Source organism: Ranitomeya imitator, chromosome 3 (assembly GCF_032444005.1).
Source record: "Ranitomeya imitator isolate aRanImi1 chromosome 3, aRanImi1.pri, whole genome shotgun sequence".
NCBI lineage: Eukaryota > Metazoa > Chordata > Amphibia > Anura > Dendrobatidae > Ranitomeya > Ranitomeya imitator.
This window is the reverse complement of record NC_091284.1, coordinates 711,980,750-712,005,819: the sequence shown is the minus strand read 5'-3', so window position 1 is coordinate 712,005,819 and position 25,070 is coordinate 711,980,750. Positions and strand designations below refer to the sequence as shown.

The 25,070-nt window shown below is 48.7% G+C and overlaps 1 long non-coding RNA gene across 1 annotated transcript; it reads left to right on the top strand.

The window, feature by feature from the left end:
* The first annotated feature begins 292 nt into the window (after positions 1 to 292).
* LOC138672292 (uncharacterized) lies at positions 293 to 1,766 on the top strand. Its single transcript, XR_011319693.1, has 3 exons — positions 293 to 390; positions 537 to 696; positions 1,624 to 1,766. It is a non-coding gene; the product is annotated as an uncharacterized lncRNA (long non-coding RNA).
* Positions 1,767 to 25,070: the final 23,304 nt, after the last annotated feature.

Here is a 25,070-nt window from a genome sequence, read left to right as displayed (position 1 = left end):
GGCCAAGCTGTGGTTGCAGGACGGAGAGTAAGTTTTTATTTCAATCCTATTCCTTTTTTTTCGTTAATTTTTTTGTTTTTGTGGGTATGGGGGGTGGTGGGAGGGGGTGGTGGTGTGTGTGGTAGGTGGCGGTGGAGGAGGTAGGGACAACATTTTTTTATCTTGCAGACATTAATATTTTCCATTTATTCTAGGTTTCACAACGGGCCCTGGATGACCCACTGGATATCGATATGATGGTGGCATCCATAGAAGCACGGGGCCCGTTGTGGGACAGCCGTGACCCCTGGCACGCGGACCAGGGCATATTGCGCCGTTTGTGGATAGAGGTGGCACAATCGCTGTGGGATGGCTTCGACAGCGCTTCCCCCAAGGGCAAAGCTAGTTTTCGTAAGTATTTCCAAAATGCTGCTGTGACCCATCATGCCAGGATTACACAACCGTCTGTGATGTCCTCTATTGGGATTGCACACGGTTGCGTAATCGTTTTAAATATATTCTCTAAAACCTTTTTTATTTTTTTAATTTATACACAGTTAAACAATTGAAGACCAGATGGCGCTCCATGAAGGACCGTTTCAGGAGGGGCCTGAAAAAGGAGGGACAGACCCGTAGTGGTGCTGCAGCTTCAAGGACCTCTGTGTACAAATACAACCGTATATTGCAGTTCTTGCGACCGGTCCTTGAAAGCAGAGAGTAAGTATAGTACCTATGCACACACCTAGTTTTTACAACATGCATATTCACCTACTATATTCCAGCCACGTAGCTTATTGCCCAGCCATTTATTTTGGCAAGTACAAAGTATAGAAATGATGAAAAAAAGGCAAGCTCACCGAGGCGTGAAAAGTAAAAAATACATACTTTTATCCTCTTCAATCATAAGCAGAGGATGAAACATCAGCACAATACAATAGACACTATCTACGCGTTTCAGGTGACAGGGAACATCAGACCTGAAACGCGTAGATAGTGTTTTTATTGTATTGTGCAGATGTTTCATCCTCTGCTTCTGATTGAAGTGAATAAAGTATTTAGTTTTTACTTTTCACGCCTCGTTGACCTCAAATTTTTTTATTAATTTCTGGTCTTCTCACACTTGACACAGCGGCTCCCTTCTGGGATTACTACAATGGTGAGCTTGACTTACTAGTTATTTCCCTGAAATCAGAAGTATACAGAACACAGAAAGATAGTAGATTGGCCATGCCCAGGCAATATTTCATAGTGGAGTAGTATAGTGCCCATCCAGGTGTATCCCAGTTTTTTTATACACAAAAAATTAAAATATAATAGACACGGCATACCTTCTACTGCAAGGCAGGTTATGTTCCCATGGTTGCTCAGCTCGCAGGACCTGTGATGACGTCTCGGTCACATGACCGTGACGTCATGGCAGTTCCAACGTAAGCATAATTGTCTGGCGTTACAAACCGCAACCATGGGTGACTATTTTGAATTAAATAAATGCATTTTTTTTTAATATTGATGGTGCATATGCAGTGTCAATATTAAAAATAGGTTAATATTAACGGCGGCAATGGATACCGGCGGTAAAGTTAATTAATGACGCATGTGAAATGTTATATTTAGTATACTAATGGTTTCTTTATGTTTTCACAGAACACACAGCAGCACCCGCGAGACTGTCCGACCCTCTGGAGCGGTCCTTTGTGAAGCGCCATCTGAACTGTCGCAGCCATCCCACAGCGAGAGCAGGTCTGCACCACCACAATCTGGCGAACCGGCAGCCGGTCCATCAGATGTTCCCCTGGCCGAGGCCTCTGGCGCTCCTTCCTTCGGGTCTACCTGACAGCGTCAGCTGGCCTCGGACAGGGCGGTCATGCCCGAATTTTTACATTTGAGCACCGTATTTCAGAATGGTTTCAAGGCGCTGTGCGATAAAATGTCCAATATCGACCGGCGTCTTGAAAACATCGAATCGGAGCTCTCGAGGCCGGCCAAACATTTTTTTAGTGCCATTCACAAGGGCATGGTTGAACATCTTACGCCGGAACTCCAGATTTCGGTCATGCAGGGCTGCAACAACGCATATGTCACTGCTCTGCAGCAGGCTCGGGTCATGCAGTCAGCGACAAATGTGCCCGCAGTACCATCGCTGGCTGCCATGACTCCGACTCCTGCTGCAGAGCACCACCAAAGAGCTCCGCGTGCCGAGGGCCACCGCCACCGCCACCGCCACCACAGAACAGAGCCCCAAAGTTATGATCATGCCAGGCCTTCAAGGGCACACAGATGGGAAGCCGACCCACACCCAGAGGGAGAGAGGAGGAAAAAAAAGAAGAAGACGACGACAAGCACTACAACCTTGGCTATGGCTGCTCCCAAAACAACCACCAGTACACAGCCTGGGTCGACCCGGAGCACTCCAAGTACCCAGCCTGGGTCTACACGGAGTACACCCAGTACCCAGCCTGGGTCTACAAGGAGTACACCGAGTACACAGCCTGGGTCTACCCGGAGCCGGAGTAGCCAGCCAAGGACACTGGTCGTCCCTCCTCCTCCCTCACCTCCTGCTTTGGCAGTATCGCCACCGTCAACTGGCTGGATTGATGTCGGCATCCCGTCTAGTGTCATAGACTATGCTGCTTCCTCCCCCTCGTCCTCCTCCTCGGTCTCCTCAACACCCCCCAAAAGTGGGGGATATCAATCCCCCTTAATTGCTGATATCGATACCCCCTAACATTTCCCATTTCTTTTTTTTGTGTCCCTAATAAAATTGTTATTTTTTTTTAAAAAATTTATTTTTTATTGTCTCAAATAAAGTTTGCACCAAATCACACCGTGCGCCGTATACACAAATCTTGTCTTTGTAACAACTGATGTGCAATGTCTGACAATATTTTATACATTTTTTTTTTCATTTTTTTATAGGGCTGTCGTTCATTGTACTATGAGATGTTACAAACACAAACAGCATTGCTCAATATGTCAAGTTTAAAATGTACCATCACACAACGATTTCAGTAACGATATAGTTGGTTTTTGTGTGTAACCAACGTTATCTTTTCTGAAATCGTACAACGATTAGGCCCCTGCTGTGAGATTTTTGGTGTCAGCGAATGATTAGGAATTTCTTGGGGTAACTGATCACACGCTGTCATTGTTGGATCGGCGTGTTTGACACCAATCCAGCAATGTCTTTGTTTTAAACAAGGGAATATTGGGTTACTAGCGCAGTGTTTTAAACACTCAAATAAGTGAACAATACCCCCCCCCCAAAAAAAAGGTGTCAACCACGTCCCTCGCCGTCATCTTTCCGCAGTCACTGACACTGTTTCCCGCCCGGAAAGCAGAGCACACCGTTGACTTAAACGCTGTGCTTTGCTTTAGGGCTGGCACAGTACGGAAAGCTGACGGCGATGGACGTCTCACACACTGTAATGAAAGGTTTTTTTATTTTTTTTATATTACATTTACAATGGTAAACAGGGAAAACATCGTGAGTGCGGCCATGCGCTTCATAACATTACCCAGATTACACGGGGACTTGTTCTTTTTTGGTCGCTGGAGAGCTGTCTGTGTGACAGCTCTCCAGCAACCACGCGACGACTAAACAACGGTCACGGTCCGGTCGTATCACTGGTCGGTATCGTTGGATAATAGTTTTATTAATGTACCTTAAGATTATTGGTCAGGTGAGGTGGTAGCAATGTTCACAGTGTCGCCACTATTTGACTCTGGACGTATTCCAGCATCCTGAGTGCAATAGTGTTAACTCTGTAGAGTTTTGCAAACATGATCGTCTCCCTCCTTGTCAAGCCAGGTTCCATATGCAAATAGTCTGCAGGATTAAAAATGGTTGACAAGGTGGGAGCCGATTATGTTATACGTCAAAACTATGGAACACACGGCTGAAATATTTTTTTGTTTTGTCACAGTCCATTTGGGTACTGGTGCTCACATAAATTTTGTGGGACACACATTACTTTACATAACATTGGATTTTACAATTTGATTTCTATGGAAAAACATATGGGAGATTTTTTTTGTGAAAACGGAAAGGCACAAGAACTTTATTTCAAAACACAACGCATTAGAAAATCAGGGGACATTATAACAATAACCTTACATAGGATGGTTAAATGACATGGACTCCACAGTGTTTACATGACATCATAATAACAAGATGAATTAAACCATTTGATCTTGCCATGAAACACGGCCAACATCTGAAACAAAGTATGCAGCAAATTGGTCCCTCATATGAGCAATCTCCACAGTTGTCCGCAGAGGATGATCTTGATAATCAGGCAATGGATTTGGTATGGGTTCATCGAGTTCCACGTTGACTCTCTCTTTATCAATAATAAAATTGTGGAGAACCACACACGCCTTCACCAACTCATCCACTGTCTCAATTTTCAAATTTATAGCGGATCCTAAGATACGCCATTTGGAGACAAGGATTCCAGAGGCGCACTCCACAGTTCTTCTGGCCCTGGACAGTCTATAATTAAATATACTTTTGGTGCGGTCCAACCCCCGACTGGAGTACGGTTTAAGTAGGTTGCCACTCATTTGAAAAGCCTCATCCCCAACCACAACAAATGGCAGGGCCGGGCCTTCGGTGTTGGGAAGAGGTCGTGGATGGGGGAAATTAAAATTGTTATCGTACAATCTTCGGCCCATATCAGACTCCTTAAATGTCCGTGAATCATTTGCATGGCCAAACGCTCCAATGTCCACAGCGAGAAACCTGCAGTCCGCACCTGCAATTGCCATCAGCACGGTGGAAAAGTATTTTTTATAATTAAAAAACAGAGATCCACTTCTTGAAAGCTTGGTAATCCTAATGTGCTTCCCATCCACGGCTCCAATACAGTTAGGGAAAGAACACACTTGTTCGAATTTTTGGGCATTGGCCTGCCATAATTCTCTTGTAGGGATAGGTAAAAATTCCTCCCGGAGGTTGTCCCACAATGCGCGGCATGTGTCGGCAATGATACCAGACAGTGTGGAGAATCCAATCCGAAACTGGAAATGCAGTGATCTCAAGGTCTCTCCAGTAGCAAGGAAACTGACAAGAAGAAAAATAAATAAATGAAATTAATTAAATTGTTATGAAAGAATTTTTCATTCTTAATTACAATCCCCCACCCCACAAAACCAAAACACGTTAGTTACTTGAAAAAATGGCAAGAACATATAAATCCTTCACATTGCATTACGTACCGTAGAGTCACCAGCAGACGTTCCTCGGGGGAAATCGATTTACGGAGCTGCGTGTCCTGCCTGGAAATGGTTCCTTCCACCAGACGCAGCAGATATCGGAAGCTGTTTTGTGACATCCTGGTGTATTCAAAGTATTTCTCCTGGTTCTCATTTAATTCGCCAAACAGACAATGGTAGGCTCCACGACTCTCTCGGACTTCCACTATAGGGTGTAGCCAAAAACGCCGATGACTCCTTCTCCGTAGTTTGTCTCTTTTCCTTTGTTCATGACAGGCAATAGCATAAGCAATAGCAAGGGCTAATTCCAGCTCAAAATTGAGGTAGATACTCTCCATGGGACGATCCATCTTGATGCTGTATGGTTGGAAATAATCTATGCCAGGGTATATATACCACTATTACATTAATACCCACCCTCATCTACCCATTGGTGGCATTATCTATTGTCTAGACACTAGACCCACCCTCTTCTATTCATTGGTGGTGTTATCTAGTGTCTAGACACTAAATTGTGTGTAAAGATATAATCATTGTTTGACAATGCATGCGTCGTAAAACGCTGCGTTTTTTGTAAAAATGCAACAAAAACGCACAAAAAACGCTGCGTTTTACGACGCATCCGTCCGACGCTTGCGTCAAAAAAGGTGCGTTTTTGCGTGCGTTTCCGATCCGTCGTGCGTTGCGTCGGCGACGCAGCGTCGCATGACGCTAATGTGAACGTAGCCTTATTTTCACAAGGGTAAACGGAGAAATTAGACCATGAAAGTTGTTTTGCAATTTATCCTGAGTATGCTGATACCCAATATGTGGGGGTAAACCACTGTTTGGGCGCACGATAGAGCTTGGGAAGAGACGCTGTTTGACTTTTTCAATGCAGAATTGGCTGGAATTGAAATCGGACGCCATGTCGCGTTTGGAGAGCCCCTGATGTGCCTAGACAGTGGAAACCCCCCACAAGCGACACCATTTTGGAAACTAGACCCACTAAGGAACTTATATAGATGTGTGGTGAGTACTTTGAATCCCCAAGTGCTTCACAGAAGTTTATAATGCTGTTGAATCTGTCCTGAGTACGCTGATGCCCCATATGTGGGATAAAACTACTGTTTGGACACACGTCGGGGCTCAGAAGGAAAGTAGTGATGTTTTGGAATGCAGACTTTGATGGAATGGTCTGCGGGCGTCATGTTGCATATGCAGAGCCCCTGATGTGCCTAAACAGTAGAAAGCCCCCACAAGTCACCCCATTTTGGAAACTAGATCCCCCCAAGGAGCTTATCTAGATGTGTGGTGAGCATTTTGAACACCCAAGTGCTTCACAGAAGTTTAACGCAGATCCGTGAAAATAAAAAATCATTTTTTTCCACAAAAGATTTTTTAGCCCCCAATTTTTTTATTTTCCCAAGGGTAACTGGAGAAACTGGACCCCAAACGTTGTTGTACAATTTGTCCTGAGTACGCTGATGCCCCATATTTGGGGGTAAACCACTGTTTGGGCGCACGGCATAGCTCAGAAGGGAGGGAGCACCATTTGACTTTTTGAACGCAAAATTTCCTGGAATCAATGGTTTAGACATGTTGCGTTTGGAGACCGCCTGATGTACCTAAACAGTGGAAACCCCCCAATTCTAACTCCAACCCTAACCCCAACACATCCCTAACCCTAATCCTATCCCGATCCCTAATCCTAATCACAACTCTAACCCCAACAGACCCCTACTCCCAACCCTAACCATAACCCTAATCACAACCCTAACCCTAACCGCAAACCTAACCCTAATCCCAAAACACACCTAACCCTAATCCCAACCCTAACCATAACCCTGATCCCAAACCTAACCCTAATCCCAAACCTAACCCTAATCCAAACCCTAATCCCAACTCTAACCCTAATCCCAACTCTAAGCCTAACTTTAGCCCCAACCCTAACCCTAACTTTAGCCCCAACCTTAACCCTAAGTTTAGCCCAACTCACTTTAGCCTAACTGTAACCCTAATTGGAAAATGGAAATAAATACATGTTATTATTTTTTCTTAACTAAGGGGGTGATAAAGGGGGGGTTTATTTACTATTTTTTTCCAAAGTGAAACAATAGGAAAAATCTTCCTCTTGTTACCGGGTTCCGTCCAACAGATCTCGGCAGGCACACTGCACATGCGCCCGCCATTTTCTTACTGGAGGAAAACGCCAGCGGCTGTGAGGGGAAGCAGGAGGACCAAGGACACCAGGAGACACTGGTAAGAATATGGGGGGGACCAGGACCCTATTTCTCTGTCCTCTGATGTGCGATCACATTGGAGGACAGAGAATTGAAACGGCAAATCGCGCTTTTTTTTTGCGGTCGCCGGTAAATGGTTAATACCGGCGATCGCAACCCAGAGGTCGGTAAAAAACAACCCGAATCATGTTCTTTGTGGTCTTGGCTATGCCCAGCAACTGAGACCCCAGAGAAAATTTGACTCTGGGGGGAGCTATACACTTTTTCCACAGCGCCGTTAATTACGCATGCGTACTTTAGACTGCGCATGTCCAGAAAATGATGTCACCGCCTCCACCATGCGCACAAAAAACGCAAATGCATGGCAAAACGCATTTAAACGCATGCACAAGCAGCATTTTTGTTTACTTCATGCACAAGATGATGCGCAGGAGTAAGCATGCTTTTGCATGCGCTTTGGCATGCAATTGCACATGCAGATGATACGCTGTGCACAAAATCGCTAATGTAAACTTAGTCTTAAGCCCTGATTTTTTTATTTTCACAAGAGGAGAAACTGGACCACTAAAATTGTTGTGCAAATTCCCCTGAATATGCCGATACCCCATATTTGGGGGGAAACCACTGTTTGGGGGCACGGCAGGGCTCAGAAGGGAAAAAGCATCGTTTGACTTTTTGAACGCAAAATTGGCTGTAATTGAGAGTAGTCGCCATGTCGCATTTGCAGGGCCCCTGATGTGCCTAAAATGGTGAACCCCTCAAGTGTCCCCATTTTGGAAACTAGACCCCTCAAGGAACTTATCTAGATGTGGTGATGAGCACCTTAAACCCCCAGGTGCTTCACAGAAGTTTTTAATGTAGTGCCTTGAAAATAAAAAATCTAATTTTTTAGACAAAATGATCTTTTAGCTCCAAATTTTTTATTTTCGCAAGGGTAAGAGGAGAAATGGACCCAAAAAATTGTTGTGCAATTTCTCCTGAGTATGCTGGAGCATGGCAGGAATCAAGAGAGGACACCATGTTGCGTTTGTAAAGCTTGTTTAAACTCCAAACAGGTGTCCCCATTTTGGAAATAGACCCCTCACAGAACATATCTAGATGGTGATGAGCACTTTGAACCTTCAGGTGCTTCACAGAAGTTTATAAAATCGAGCCGTGAAAATAAAAAAATCACATTTTTTTTCCACAAAAATGATCTCTTAGCCCCAATTGTTTTATTTTCACAAGGGTAAGAGTAGAAAATGGCTCCCAAAAATTGTTGCACAATTTCCCCTGAGTATGACAATACCCCATATATGGGGGAAAACCACTGTTTGGGTCCACGGCAGTGCTCGGAAAAGAAGGAAAATAATTAACTTTTTTTAACGCAAAATTGGCTGGAATTGAGAGCAATGTTGCATTTGGAGAGCCCCTGATGTGCCTAAACAGTGGAACCCCCCCTGAATAATGACCTTATTTTGGAAACTAGACCCCTCCAGGAACTATTCTAGATGCGTGGTGAGCACCTTAAGCCCTCAGGTGTTTCACAGAAGTTTATAACATATAGCCATGAAAATAAAAAAAATCAACTTTTTCCACAAAAATGGTCTTATAGCCCCCAATTTTTTAATTTTCACAAGAGTAAGAGTATGCCAATGCCCTATGTATGGGGTAAACCACTGTTTGGGTGCACGGCAGGCTCAGAAAAGCAGCAGCACTGTTTGACTTTTTGAACGCAAAATTGCCTGGAATGGAGATAGAATGCCATGTCATGCTTGGAGAGCCCCTGATGTTCCTAAACAGTGGAAACCCTCCACAATTACCACCTTTTGGAAACTGGACACCTCAAGGAACTCATCTAGATATGAGGTGGTGAGCAACTTTAACTCCCAGGTGTATCTCAAAAATGTTTAACCTTGAGTCATGAAAAAAAAACATTTTGGCGCACGGCAGGGCTCAGAAGGGAAGGAGTGCCGTTTTAAAATGCAGACTTTGATGGAATGATCTACGAGCATCGTGTCGCGTTTGTAGAGCTCCTAAACCATGGAAATCCTCTACAAATGACCCCATTTTGGAAACTAGACCTCCCAAGGAATTTATCTAGATATGTGGTGAGCATCTTGAACCCACAGGTGCTTTACACAAAATTATAATGTTTGATTCATGAAAATAAAAAAAAATCATATTTTTTCAACAGAAATTGTTTTTAGCTCCAATTTTTTTAATCTTGACAAGAGTAAAAGGAGAAAATGGACCCCCAGATTTGTTGTGCAATTTCTCCTGAGTGTGCTGATACCCCATATGTTGAGGAAATCTACTGTTTGGGCGCATGGCAGGGTGTCATGTCGCGTTTGGAGAGCCCCTGATGTGGCTAAGGGTATATCCACACATTCAGTATTAGGCAGCACTTTGGAAGCAGCACATGTCCGCTGCATCCAAAGCGCTGCTGGCTTTTGAATGCAGGTGACTCCGCATCTGTTCATTGAACCATGCGGAATCACCGCGCCCAATACATTTTACGGGTGAAATTTATCTTGCGGAGACTCGCGTCTTTACAAGAGAAATAGACACGCTGAGGTCTGGAAAGATGTACTGCATGTGCATCTCCACAGGTAACACGTGGGCGCCAGTGCACGTATAGTGGGCATGGGATTTCTTGAAATCCCATCCACTATGCTGTAACATCTGGCCGCAGCATTTACTGACTATGGGAACATACCCTCAACAGTGGAAATCCCCCACAAGTGACCCCATTTTGGAACCTAGATCCCTCGAGGAATTTATTTAGATGTGTTGTTAAGCACCTTGAACCCCCAGGTGCAAATCAGAAAATTATAACGTTGAGACGTGAAAATAAAAAAATCACGTACTTTTAATAAAAAGTTATCTTAGCCCCAAATTATATTTATTATCACAGGGGTAACATGAGAAAATGGACCCCAAAATCTGTTGTGCAATTCCTCCTGAGTATGCTAATACCACATATGTGTTGGAAAACATCTGTTTGGGAGCATGGTAGGGCTCTTGTGACCTTCCTTACTTTGTGGTTTGAGGGAGCTCCCCATGGAAATGTTGGCCTAGTGCGATATGAACACCTTCAGTTCCAGAAGTACTGGGGCCCACTCATTCCTGACTTCTAAAGATTAGGGCATTGATCACTACCTCCTGGAACTAAAGGTATGACGTACCTTCTGGTCGGTATATCGTGATAACATGTAAGCTTTGCACATTGCCATCTACATGGCCAGCTTCTTATGCCATACCTTGGCTTTTCTCATTGCACTGTACGGCTGGAAGACTTGATCAGAGAATTCAACTCCTCCATGTTCTTGTTGGTCCCCAGTATACAGTCTGATTTGATGACCTATGTAGAGGTACCTCGTACAGCAGTGAGGGTGCAGACAGGGTCAAGAAAAGGACATCTCTCTATTCCTCGTACTTGACCAACAGCAATGTGTCGCTACATTGGGCTGTGCTTTCACCTTTTCTGAGCAGCTGCCCAGTTAGTGTCTATGGAGGCCTCTCTGATCTATGTTGGGGTTAATATCCTTGTTCGAGCAGTGGATGCACCGAATCCCACACAACTTCACCACTCACTTCAAGGACAGGGGGATCTTCAAGAGGTTCAATCTGGGTGTCTTTCCCTTCATAAACTCTAAACCTGTGGGTGTACCCTGTGGTACTCTTGCACAGCTTGTAGAGATTAATTCCATACCTAGCTCCCTTACTTAGCAGGTATTGCAAGAATTTGAGCCTCCCCTTGAAATGTATTATAGACTCATCCACAGAGATGTCCCTTTTGAGGAACATGCACTTCAGCAATCTTGTTGCTGAAGTGCTCAATGACCAGCCGAACTTTGAAAAGACTGTGCATTATCATTGTAATGCAAACATTTTTGGATTGCCTCAAATCATTTACAGTCATAGCCATTCCAAACAGTGTAGTGTTGTATAAAACATCAACACTCCAATATTGCCAAAGTTATGTCTTCTTCAGTAATCCCATGTGAAGGACAAGGCCCCAAAACATCATCTACTACTGCATGCTCAGAGGTCCAGTTAGAAAATTATGAAGAGTGGTTTTGTGGCAAAAATTGCTGGGCATACAAATTTGCTTGGGCCACCAGGAGGATTACAAAATCCTCGGCGAAAAAGACTTTTAAAAATTCTATTTCCATGTGGCCAGTGGTGTCAAATCTGATTCCTGATTGCGCCACAAAATATGGCACAAAATATTCTGGGGGTGAGGTCCATATGGGGTCAGCACTGGTGGGTGTTGGTTCAGTTGCTGTCCTGGGGCATCTGCATGGTGATTCAGTATCACTTGAGGAAGAGGATGAGGAGGAAAAATAAAGGAAGCTGGGATCCTCTCCCTCACTATCAGTGTTGAAGGCAAGGAAAGTGTATGCCTCCTTCACTAAATACCACGTCGGGACAAGCGGGACATTTTTTCATGTACGCAATGTTTGTGCGTGTGTGTACCAAATTTTATTCCGGTGTGTGAGTGACTGGTGTAAATAGGACGCCCCAGGGTCCTGGTTGTCACAGTAGCAATGCTTTCCTCACGGGGAGAGTGATGTCACGCTTGAAGGCGATGAAGAATTCCTTTTATCAGGTAACCACAATGCACACAACATGTTCACACTCCAGGCCAGAAGGGGGAGCTCTGGTTTTCAGGGGAATTCCCCTATTGATATATTCTGGTTTGGAGGGAAAGCAGTCAGTCGGTCCAGGGAGATCAAGAGAGAAGGAAGTCTGTCAGAGGGACAGAGCAGAGTGAGTAAGAGGGCCAGACAGCAGACTGGAGCAGTCTGAGGCTGGAAGGAGAGTTGGAGATAGCCAGAGAAAAGCTTGTCATGGAACTTCAGCTGAGGCGGAGCTGGTACGATAGGAGAGTAGCTGAGCAGATGTGGGGGTCCTGATAGAGACCCTGTAAAAAGGCTCGATCCACCTGTCATTCGGGTTTGTGTCCCATCTTTATGGAGGACAGAGAAAACTGTGAGGACCTTGCCAGAAGCCTTAGGCAGTAATGGACTACAACACCACCGTGCTAATAGGAAGGCTTTTAACTCCACCTGGTAAAGGGGTCTCTGAATTTGCTTCCAAGCCGGCCGGACCCTGCCTGTACCTGTGACTGGTTGCCTGAAGCCTTCAGTAAACCAGGTAAAGAGACTGTACACCTGTGTCCTCCGTTCTTTACTGTACCATTCACCATCCTCCATCTACACACCAGGAGCCCTGGGGACCTACTTCACCTGTGGGAAGTTATACCATCCTAGCTGCCTTAACATAACCCCAGTGGACCCCTTTAAGCAGCGTCGGTCCTCACTGACCGAATACCACAGGTGGCGTCACGAACACAAACTTTATTCAAACCCCTTTAAGGACATTCCCTTTAACATGGGCGCCAAGGGCCATGGACCGGGTCGCCGCCACCGTGACATCTGTGACATTAGAATTGAACAGCCAATCACATTGATCGTAGTTGTCGAGCTTCGTCACCACCCCTGCTGACGATGCTCTATTATTTTTGGCCGGAGCCTCCAAAACATTACTTGTAGCTATGGAGACAATTAAGAAGTTTGAAGTTTGGGAAATGTTCGGGTTTGGTGATTATTTGGACTAAATTGGTATTGATTCCACTGGATTACGGGAACATTAATGCACCTCACTATATTGATTCAGGATTACAAGTGGTCACTGAATTTACCCCCTTTCTGCCACTAGATGTACTATTCCGTCCTTGTGGGGTGGGCCCTACTTCCCATGGACGGAATAGTACGTCATAGGTGATCGGCCGCGCTCATGGGGGGATTGCTGCCGATCGCCGCCTGGTGTCAGCTGATTATTACAGCTTACATCCGGCACTATGTGCCATGAGCAGTCACGGACCGGTTCCGGCACATTAACCCCCGTAACACTGCGATCAAACATGATCGCAGTGTTCCGGCGGTATAGGGAAGCATCGCACAGGGAGAGGGCTCCCTGCATGCTTCCCTGAGACCCTCGGAGCAACGCGATGCGATTGCGATGCTCTGAGGGTCTCCTACCTCCTCCTCCCTGCAGGCCCTGGATCCAAAATGGCCGCGGGGCTCCTTCCGAGTCCTGCAGGGAGGTGGCTTGCAAGCGCCTGCTCAGAGCAGGCGCTTGCAAGGCTGCAGCACTGCCTGTCAGATCACTGATCTGACACAGTGCTGTGCAAAGTGTCAGATCAGCGATCTGACACTATAACATGATATCCCCCCCCTGGGGCAATGTTATAAAGTTAAAAAAATATATTTACATATGTAAAAAAAATATGTAAAAAAAAAAAAGCATTCCTAAATAAAGAAAAAAAAATATTGTTCCACTAAATACATTTGTTTATCTAAATAAAAAAAATTTTTTAGTATCGCCGCGTCCATAACGACCCGACCTATAAAACTGTATAACTAGTGAACCCCTTCAGTGATCACCGTAAAAAAAAGAGGCAAAAAACAACGCTTTATTATCATACCGCCAAACAAAAAGTGGAATAACACGCGATCAAAAAGACGGATAAAAATAAACATGGTACCACTGAAAACGTCATCTTGTCCCGCAAAAAACGAGTTACCATACAGCATCATCAGCAAAAAAATAAAAAAAGTTAGAGTCCTCAGAATAAAGCGATGCAAAAATAATTATTTTTTATATAAAATAGATCGTATAAAAGCGCCAAAGCATTAAAAAAAATAAGTGAGGTATCGCTGTAATCGTACTGATCCAAAGAATAAAACTGCCTTATCAATTTTATCAAACGGGGAACGGTATAAACATCCCCCCCCAAAGAAATTCACAAATTGCTGTTTTTTGTTCATTCTGTCTCACAAAAATCGGAATAAAAATCGTTCAAAAAATGTCATGTGCCTGAAAATGATACCTATGAAAACGTCAACTCATCCTGCAAAAAACAAGACCTCACATGACTCTGTGGACCAAAATATGGAAAAATTATAGCTCTTAAAATGTGGAGATGCAAAAACTATTTTTTGCAATAGAAAGCATCTTTTAGTGTGTGACAGCTGCCAATCATAAAAATCCGCTAAAAAACCCACTATAAAAGTAAATCTAACCCCCTTCATCACCCCTTAGTTAGGGAAATATAATAAAATGTAAAAAATGTATTTATTTCCATTTTCCCGTTAGGGTTAGGGTTGGGGCTAAAGTTAGGGTTAGGGTTGGGGCTAAAGTTAGGCTTGGGGCTAAAGTTAGGGTTGGGGATAAAGTTAGGATTAGGTCTACAGTTAGGGTTTGGGCTACAGTTAGGGTTGGGGCTACAGTTAGGGTTAGGTCTACAGTTAGGGTTAGGGTTGGGGCTACAGTTAGGGTTAGGGCTACAGTTAGGTTTAGGGTTGGGGCTACAGTTAGGGTTAGGACTACAGTTAGGCTTGGGGCTACAGTTAGGGTTAGGGTTGGGGCTAAAGTTAGGGTTAGGGCTAAAGTTAGGGTTAAGGTTGGGGCTAAAGTTAGGGTTGGGGCTAAAGTTAGGGTTAGGGTTGGGCTAAAGTTAGGGTTGGGGCTAAAGTTAGGGTTGGGGCAAAAGTTAGAGTTAGGGTTTGGATTACATTTACGGTTGGGATTAGGGTTAGGGGGGTGTCAGGGTTAGGGGTGTGGTTAGGGTTATGGTTGGGATTAGGGATAGGGGTGTGTTGGAGTTAGGGGTGTGGTTAGGGTTGGAATTAGGGTTAGGAGTGTGTTTGGGTTAGGGGTGTGGTTAGGATTATGGTTAGGGTTGGGATTATTGTTAGGGGTGTGTCTGGGTTAGGGTTTCAGTTAAAATTGGGGAGTTTACACTATTTAGTAGTGTTGAGCGATACCTTCCGATATCGGAAAGTATCGGTATCGGTTTGGATCGGCCGATATTCAAAAAATATCGGATATCGCCGATACCGATACCCGATCCCAATGCAAGTCAATGGGACCAAAATATCGGAATTAAAATAAACCCTTTCTTTCCTTGTAGGTTCATTCTACCTGAAGGAAAACAACTAAGAATAATGTAGGATGTATGGGGGAGGTGGCGGAGACATTAAAGGCAATGAGGATTAGTCCAATCAAATAGAATAGCATGTTTTTTTTTTTTTTTTAAAGAAGTTCGGATTGAAAAAGATATTGAGTATGTAAATTTTTTTTATTTTGTCAGATATTGATGTTTCACTATTCCACGCCCTTCCCCTTCTTTTTTTTCTTTTTTTTTTTTTTCTTTTCCCACACTTTCATCTTCATCATCATCAGCATCCTTGACATCAACTTCTTCACCTTATTCATCTTCTTCTTCATCTTCTACCTATTTTTTTTTTTATTACATTCTTCATATTCATTTTCTTCAACTATTATTATTCTTCCTATTCTACATATTCTTTTTATTCCACTGTTATTATTCTTCCTATTCTACTTCTTCATCATATTCTCATTTGTGACAGGCATTCCCGTAGTTGTTATCTATAAAAGTTGGAAGATTACACCTTCCGTTCTGCCAGTCACAAAAGTTACATTTGTCCGCGTTCAGTTTGGCCTGCAGCATCAGGCTTTATCCAGGGGCACCACGAGGAGGAACGGACTCACCCCCATACACTGCTTAGTCTTCTTCTGCATATAATTTAGATAATATCTTTTGCTCTGATATTAAGTCTTATGCTTAATGTTCTTCTGCTCTTTGTTCTGCAGCCTCTTGTTCTTCTGCTTCTCGGTCTTCCATGTTGTCGTCTCCAGGGTCTTCGTCTCCAGTGTCGTCATCTCCGCCGTCGTCGTCTCAGCCGTCGTCGTCTCCGCCGTCGTCGTCGTCGTCGTCATCGGGGTGGTCTTCCGGGTCGTCGTCATCGGGGTGGTCTTCCGGGTTGTCGACGTTAGGGTCTTCAACTTGGAAATGTAGCAGAAGGTACAAGAAGGCTGAGAAAATGCCAAGAACCAGCTGATGGAACTGGAACTCGGATGGCTACCCGAAGGTTCAAGAGCCTATGGAACTACCGAGGACCAGCTGACGTTACTGGAACCCGGTTACTAAGCAGGAGGTACCCGTGCTAAAAAGCACTACCAAGGACCGCCTGACGTTGGCGGAACTCGGATACCCAGAAGGAGGCACCTAAGCCAAAGGCTCTGCCCGGAACCAGATGACGTTACTGGAACCAGGATGGGGAGCAGAAGGTACAAGAGCAAAAGACACTGCCGAGAACCAGCTGACGGTACTGGAACCCGGATGGGTAGCCGAATGTCCAAGAGCCAATGGAACTACCAAGGACCAGCTGACGTTACTGGAACCCGGTTACTAAGCAGGAGGTACCCGTGCCTGAAAGCACTACCAAGGACCACCTGACATTGGTGGAACTTGGATACCCAGAAGGAGGCACCTAAGCCAAAGGCTCTGCCCGGAACCAGCTGACGGTACTGGAACCAGGATGGGGAGCAGAAGGTACAAGAGCAAAAGACACTGCCGAGAACCAGCTGACGGTGCTGGAACCAGGTGGTGGACCCCAAGGCCCACAGGAGAGGAGAGAACAGCTAGGCCGCGAGGCAGCCGCAGTTACCGAACCCCAACAGTCCTACAGGGGGAGCTGGGCCTACTGGCACTACAGAACCAGCCTTGACTACCAGTTCACGCAGCCCACATAGGAAGCTCCTAAACTGGAGGCACCCTGGAGTTGGCTAACTCGACCGCCCCACGACGGGGCAAGCATAGGCGTCTCAGTGAAGTTGACACAACCCGGAAACAGCTGACGGTGCTGAAACCAGGCTTGGCACGAGGGAGTACCTGTGACAAGAACACTGCCGAGAACCAGCTGGCGGTGCTGGAACCCGGATGCGTTGCCCCAGTGTGCAAGAGCCAATGGCACGACCGAGGACCAGCTGACGGTGCTGGAACCCGGTTACTAAGCTGTAGGTGCCCGCGCTTAAAAGCACTACCAAGGACCGCCTGGCGTTGGCGGAACTCGGATACCCAGGAGGAGGCACCTAAGCCAAAGGCTCGGCCCGGAACCAGCTGACGGTGCTGGAACCAGGTGGTGGACCCCAAGGCCCACAGGAGAGGAGAGAACAGCTAGGCCGCGAGGCAGCCGCAGTTACCGAACCCCAACAGTCCTACAGGGGGAGCTGGGCCTACTGGCACTACAGAACCAGCCTTGACTACCAGTTCACGCAGCCCACATAGGAAGCTCCTAAACTGGAGGCACCCTGGAGTTGGCTAACTCGACCGCCCCACGACGGGGCAAGCATAGGCGTCTCAGTGAAGTTGACACAACCCGGAAACAGCTGACGGTGCTGAAACCAGGCTTGGCACGAGGGAGTACCTGTGACAAGAACACTGCCGAGAACCAGCTGGCGGTGCTGGAACCCGGATGCGTTGCCCCAGTGTGCAAGAGCCAATGGCACGACCGAGGACCAGCTGACGGTGCTGGAACCCGGTTACTAAGCTGTAGGTGCCCGCGCTTAAAAGCACTACCAAGGACCGCCTGGCGTTGGCGGAACTCGGATACCCAGGAGGAGGCACCTAAGCCAAAGGCTCGGCCCGGAACCAGCTGACGGTGCTGGAACCAGGTGGTGGACCCGAAGGCCCACAGGAGAGGAGAGAACAGCTAGGCCGCGAGGCAGCCGCAGTTACCGAACCCCAACAGTCCTACAGGGGGAGCTGGGCCTACTGGCACTACAGAACCAGCCTTGACTACCAGTTCACGCAGCCCACATAGGAAGCTCCTAAACTGGAGGCACCCTGGAGTTGGCTAACTCGACCGCCCCACGACGGGGCAAGCATAGGCGTCTCAGTGAAGTTGACACAACCCGGAAACAGCTGACGGTGCTGAAACCAGGCTTGGCACGAGGGAGTACCTGTGACAAGAACACTGCCGAGAACCAGCTGGCGGTGCTGGAACCCGGATGCGTTGCCCCAGTGTGCAAGAGCCAATGGCACGACCGAGGACCAGCTGACGGTGCTGGAACCCGGTTACTAAGCTGTAGGTGCCCGCGCTTAAAAGCACTACCAAGGACCGCCTGGCGTTGGCGGAACTCGGATACCCAGGAGGAGGCACCTAAGCCAAAGGCTCGGCCCGGAACCAGCTGACGGTGCTGGAACCAGGTGGTGGACCCGAAGGCCCACAGGAGAGGAGAGAACAGCTAGGCCGCGAGGCAGCCGCAGTTACCGAACCCCAACAGTCCTACAGGGGGAGCTGGGCCTACTGGCACTACAGAACCAGCCTTGACTACCAGTTCACGCAGCCCACATAGGAAGCTCCTAAACTGGAGGCACCCTGGAGTTGGCTAACTCGACCGCCCCACGACGGGGCAAGCATAGGCGTCTCAGTGAAGTTGACACAACCCGGAAACAGCTGACGGTGCTGAAACCAGGCTTGGCACGAGGGAGTACCTGTGACAAGAACACTGCCGAGAACCAGCTGGCGGTGCTGGAACCCGGATGCGTTGCCCCAGTGTGCAAGAGCCAATGGCACGACCGAGGACCAGCTGACGGTGCTGGAACCCGGTTACTAAGCTGTAGGTGCCCGCGCTTAAAAGCACTACCAAGGACCGCCTGGCGTTGGCGGAACTCGGATACCCAGGAGGAGGCACCTAAGCCAAAGGCTCGGCCCGGAACCAGCTGACGGTGCTGGAACCAGGTGGTGGACCCCAAGGCCCACAGGAGAGGAGAGAACAGCTAGGCCGCGAGGCAGCCGCAGTTACCGAACCCCAACAGTCCTACAGGGGGAGCTGGGCCTACTGGCACTACAGAACCAGCCTTGACTACCAGTTCACGCAGCCCACATAGGAAGCTCCTAAACTGGAGGCACACTGGAGTTGGCTAACTCGACCGCCCCACGACGGGGCAAGCATAGGCGTCTCAGTGAAGTTGACACAACCCGGAAACAGCTGACGGTGCTGAAACCAGGCTTGGCACGAGGGAGTACCTGTGACAAGAACACTGCCGAGAACCAGCTGGCGGTGCTGGAACCCGGATGCGTTGCCCCAGTGTGCAAGAGCCAATGGCACGACCGAGGACCAGCTGACGGTGCTGGAACCCGGTTACTAAGCTGTAGGTGCCCGCGCTTAAAAGCACTACCAAGGACCGCCTGGCGTTGGCGGAACTCGGATACCCAGGAGGAGGCACCTAAGCCAAAGGCTCGGCCCGGAACCAGCTGACGGTGCTGGAACCAGGTGGTGGACCCCAAGGCCCACAGGAGAGGAGAGAACAGCTAGGCCGCGAGGCAGCCGCAGTTACCGAACCCCAACAGTCCTACAGGGGGAGCTGGGCCTACTGGCACTACAGAACCAGCCTTGACTACCAGTTCACGCAGCCCACATAGGAAGCTCCTAAACTGGAGGCACCCTGGAGTTGGCTAACTCGACCGCCCCACGACGGGGCAAGCATAGGCGTCTCAGTGAAGTTGACACAACCCGGAAACAGCTGACGGTGCTGAAACCAGGCTTGGCACGAGGGAGTACCTGTGACAAGAACACTGCCGAGAACCAGCTGGCGGTGCTGGAACCCGGATGCGTTGCCCCAGTGTGCAAGAGCCAATGGCACGACCGAGGACCAGCTGACGGTGCTGGAACCCGGTTACTAAGCTGTAGGTGCCCGCGCTTAAAAGCACTACCAAGGACCGCCTGGCGTTGGCGGAACTCGGATACCCAGGAGGAGGCACCTAAGCCAAAGGCTCGGCCCGGAACCAGCTGACGGTGCTGGAACCAGGTGGTGGACCCGAAGGCCCACAGGAGAGGAGAGAACAGCTAGGCCGCGAGGCAGCCGCAGTTACCGAACCCCAACAGTCCTACAGGGGGAGCTGGGCCTACTGGCACTACAGAACCAGCCTTGACTACCAGTTCACGCAGCCCACATAGGAAGCTCCTAAACTGGAGGCACCCTGGAGTTGGCTAACTCGACCGCCCCACGACGGGGCAAGCATAGGCGTCTCAGTGAAGTTGACACAACCCGGAAACAGCTGACGGTGCTGAAACCAGGCTTGGCACGAGGGAGTACCTGTGACAAGAACACTGCCGAGAACCAGCTGGCGGTGCTGGAACCCGGATGCGTTGCCCCAGTGTGCAAGAGCCAATGGCACGACCGAGGACCAGCTGACGGTGCTGGAACCCGGTTACTAAGCTGTAGGTGCCCGCGCTTAAAAGCACTACCAAGGACCGCCTGGCGTTGGCGGAACTCGGATACCCAGGAGGAGGCACCTAAGCCAAAGGCTCGGCCCGGAACCAGCTGACGGTGCTGGAACCAGGTGGTGGACCCCAAGGCCCACAGGAGAGGAGAGAACAGCTAGGCCGCGAGGCAGCCGCAGTTACCGAACCCCAACAGTCCTACAGGGGGAGCTGGGCCTACTGGCACTACAGAACCAGCCTTGACTACCAGTTCACGCAGCCCACATAGGAAGCTCCTAAACTGGAGGCACCCTGGAGTTGGCTAACTCGACCGCCCCACGACGGGGCAAGCATAGGCGTCTCAGTGAAGTTGACACAACCCGGAAACAGCTGACGGTGCTGAAACCAGGCTTGGCACGAGGGAGTACCTGTGACAAGAACACTGCCGAGAACCAGCTGGCGGTGCTGGAACCCGGATGCGTTGCCCCAGTGTGCAAGAGCCAATGGCACGACCGAGGACCAGCTGACGGTGCTGGAACCCGGTTACGAAGCTGTAGGTGCCCGCGCTTAAAAGCACTACCAAGGACCGCCTGGCGTTGGCGGAACTCGGATACCCAGGAGGAGGCACCTAAGCCAAAGGCTCGGCCCGGAACCAGCTGACGGTGCTGGAACCAGGTGGTGGACCCCAAGGCCCACAGGAGAGGAGAGAACAGCTAGGCCGCGAGGCAGCCGCAGTTACCGAACCCCAACAGTCCTACAGGGGGAGCTGGGCCTACTGGCACTACAGAACCAGCCTTGACTACCAGTTCACGCAGCCCACATAGGAAGCTCCTAAACTGGAGGCACCCTGGAGTTGGCTAACTCGACCGCCCCACGACGGGGCAAGCATAGGCGTCTCAGTGAAGTTGACACAACCCGGAAACAGCTGACGGTGCTGAAACCAGGCTTGGCACGAGGGAGTACCTGTGACAAGAACACTGCCGAGAACCAGCTGGCGGTGCTGGAACCCGGATGCGTTGCCTTGCCTATTAAAGATTGTCTTCCTAGAGCCCCAACTAGCGGTGTTGGAGCAAAGGGTAAGCAGGGGGAGATGAGTGTAGGCCGAAGCCTGCACTGGAGGCAGCTTTGTGTCTGCGTTGCGTTTGCAGGACACTTTGCCGGCTACACACTGGGGGAACAGCTGGCGTTGCTGAACCCCACTAACACAATGGCGTGTGTTTTTATCTGTGCAGCTAGCACTTGCGGGCAAAAACTTGCGATGTTAGAGCCCGTGTTGAAGCAGGAGGAGGAGGAGAGGAGCAGAGTGTAGGCCGAAGCCTAGTTGAACCAATTTCAAAGGAAACCTTTAACCCCCCCCTCAGGTGTTACAAAGTACAAGAGACACACCTTGTGCAGTATTAATGCTGCACAAGTGAAAGGTTGCTCTATTAATTTGTCTACTTGCACACGCTGAATGAAAGACATACACAATTTACCCCATTCTACAGTCAAACTGTAGTGGATGCGTGACTTGGTTTTTTGATGAGACGCAGCACAGGTGTCCAAAATAACGCCTTGGTGCTTGGCGCAGCTTCCTGAGCGTTGTTATTTGCTGTACAGGAGTCTGCGCTCTTGTGTTATCCCTTGGCAATGCCCTGTTAGCGCTGCCCATCTTATGACCTCATTTCATGTTGGCCGGTGCGGTTAACGATGGCCATAAATCCCAGACCCACAGTGTCTTTTCATAAAGCCACACTGCGGTGCTGGGATTCGTGGCCTTGAGCAGTAAATATTTTGGCCGCTCACACACGTCCTTACACCTGCTTCAGACTGGGCGGCCTCTGCTGATCCCTTCTCGCATGCCGCGGCCATGAGGCTGCACAGTCTGAAGAAGGCGGAAGGAGATGAGTTAAGACAGGCGAAGATATGCACTGCTCGTGCCCATCAATCACACCCTCGCAGTCAAAATAATTAAGACAACGAGGAGCATTTTATTCAGGCAGGGCGGACGAACAGGCGCAAGTAGCCAACCAATGATGTCAGAAGACGGGAAGCGCTACCAAGGGGGGTGCTGCGTATCATTAGAAAGGAAAGTCACACCTCAGGGACAGTGGAATGGTCTCAAAGAGACACATTTTGTACGTGTTGAGTTCCACGTGGGCAAGGAGAAAACGTCAGCCACCTTGTACAAATGCAGCAGTACTGCTGTACAAGGTGGCTGTTATACATAGAAACACCTGGGGGTGGTGGCCAGGCTCCCTTCAATTTCAGTTCATGTGCCTGCGTGGCGTTTGCAGGTCACGTTGCAAGCTGCACAGCAGGGGAACAGCTGGCGGTGCTGAACCCCACTAACACATTGGCTGGTGTTTTTCTCTGTGCAGCTAGCATGTCCGGGCAGAAACTGGCGTTGTTTGAGCCCAGGGTCAGCAGGAGGAGGAGAGGAGCAAAGTGTAGGCCGAAGCCTGCACTGGTGGCAGCTTTTGTTCTGTTGTGCCAGCGTGGCTTGTGCTGGACACGTTGCCGACTACACAGCAGGGGAACAGCTGGCGGTGCTGAACCCCACTAACACATTGGCTGGTGTTTTTCTCTGTGCAGCTAGCATTTCCGGGCAAAAACTAGCGGTGTTTGAGCCCAGGGTCAGCAGGAGGAGTAGAGGAGCAGAGTGTTGGCCAAAGCCTAGTTGAACCAATTTCAAAGGTTACCTTTAACCCCCCCCTCAGGTGTTGCAAGGTACAAGAGCCACACCTTGAACAGCATTATTGATGCACAAGTCAAAGGTTGCTCTATTTAATTTTGCTCCTTGCACACGCTGAATTAAACACGTACACTATTTAGCCCATTATACTGTCAAACAGTAGTGGAGGCGTGACTACTAGTCTTTTTAAGGAGACGCAGCACAGGTGTACAAATTTACACCTAGGTGCTGTGCGCAGATTCCTTACCGTTGTTATTTGCAGTACAGGAAACTGCGCTCTTGTGTTATCCCTTGGCAATACCCTGTTAGTGCAGGCCGTCTCATGACCTCATTTCATGTTGGCCGGTGCGGTTAACGATGGCCATAAATCCCAGACCCACAGTGGCTTTTCCTAAAGTCACACTGCGGTGCTGGGATTCGTGGCCTTGTGCAGTAAATATGTTCGCCGCTCACACATGTCCTTACACCTGCTTCAGACTGGGCGGCCTCAGCTGATCCCTTATCGCATGCCGCGGCCATGAGGCCGCACAGTCAGAAGAAGGCGGAAGGAGGGGAGTGAAAACAGGGGAACATATGCACTGCTCGTGCCCATCAATCACACCCTCGCAGTCAAAATATATGAGACAACGGGGGGCGTTGTGTCGGGCAGGGGGGACGCACAGGCACAGCCAGCCAACCAATGATGTCAGGAGACGGGCAGCGCTAACAATGGGGGTGCTGCGTGTCATTAAAAAGGAAAGTCACACCTCAGGGACATTGTAATGGTCTGTAATGAGACACATTTTGTACTTGTTGAGTTCCACGTGTGCAAGGAGAAAAAGTCAGCCACCTTGTACAAATGCAGCAGTACTGCTGTACAAGGTGGCTGTTATACATAGAAACACCTGGGGGGGTGGGGGGCAGGCTCCCTTCAATTTCAGTTCATGTGCCTGCGTGGCGTTTGCAGGTCACGTTGCAAGCTACACAGCAGGGGAACAGCTGGCGTTGCTGAACCCCACTGACACATTGACTGGTGTTTTTCTCTGTGCAGATTGCATGTCCGGGCAAAAACTAGCGGTGTTAGAGCCCAGGGTCAGCAGGAGGAGGAGGAGAGGAGCAAAGTGTAGGCCGAAGCCTGCACTGGTGGCAGCTTTTGGTCGGTTGTGCCAGCGTGGCTTGTGCTGGACACGATGCCGGCTACACAGCGGGGGAACAGCTGGCGGTGCTGAACCCCACTAACACATTGGCTGGTGTTTTTCTCTGTGCAGCTAGCATGTCCGGGCAGAAACTGGCGTTGTTTGAGCCCAGGGTCAGCAGGAGGAGGAGAGGAGCAAAGTGTAGGCCGAAGCCTGCACTGGTGGCAGCTTTTGTTCTGTTGTGCCAGCGTGGCTTGTGCTGGACACGTTGCCGACTACACAGCAGGGGAACAGCTGGCGGTGCTGAACCCCACTAACACATTGGCTGGTGTTTTTCTCTGTGCAGCTAGCATTTCCGGGCAAAAAATAGCGGTGTTTGAGCCCAGGGTCAGCAGGAGGAGTAGAGGAGCAGAGTGTAGGCCGAAGCCTAGTTGAACCAATTTCAAAGGTTACCTTTAACCCCCCCCTCAGGTGTTGCAAGGTACAAGAGCCACACCTTGAACAGCATTAATGATGCACAAGTCAAAGGTTGCTCTATTTAATTTTGCTCCTTGCACACGCTGAATTAAACACGTACACTATTTAGCCCATTATACTGTCAAACAGTTGTGGAGGCGTGACTTGTCTTTTTAACGAGACGCAGCACAGGTGTCAAAATTTGCACCTAGGTACTGGGCGCAGATTCCTGAGCGTTGTTATTTGCTGTACAGGAGTCTGCGCTCTTGTGTTATCCCTTGGCAATACCCTGTTAGTGCAGGCCGTCTCATGACCTCATTTCATGTTGGCCGGTGCGGTTAACGA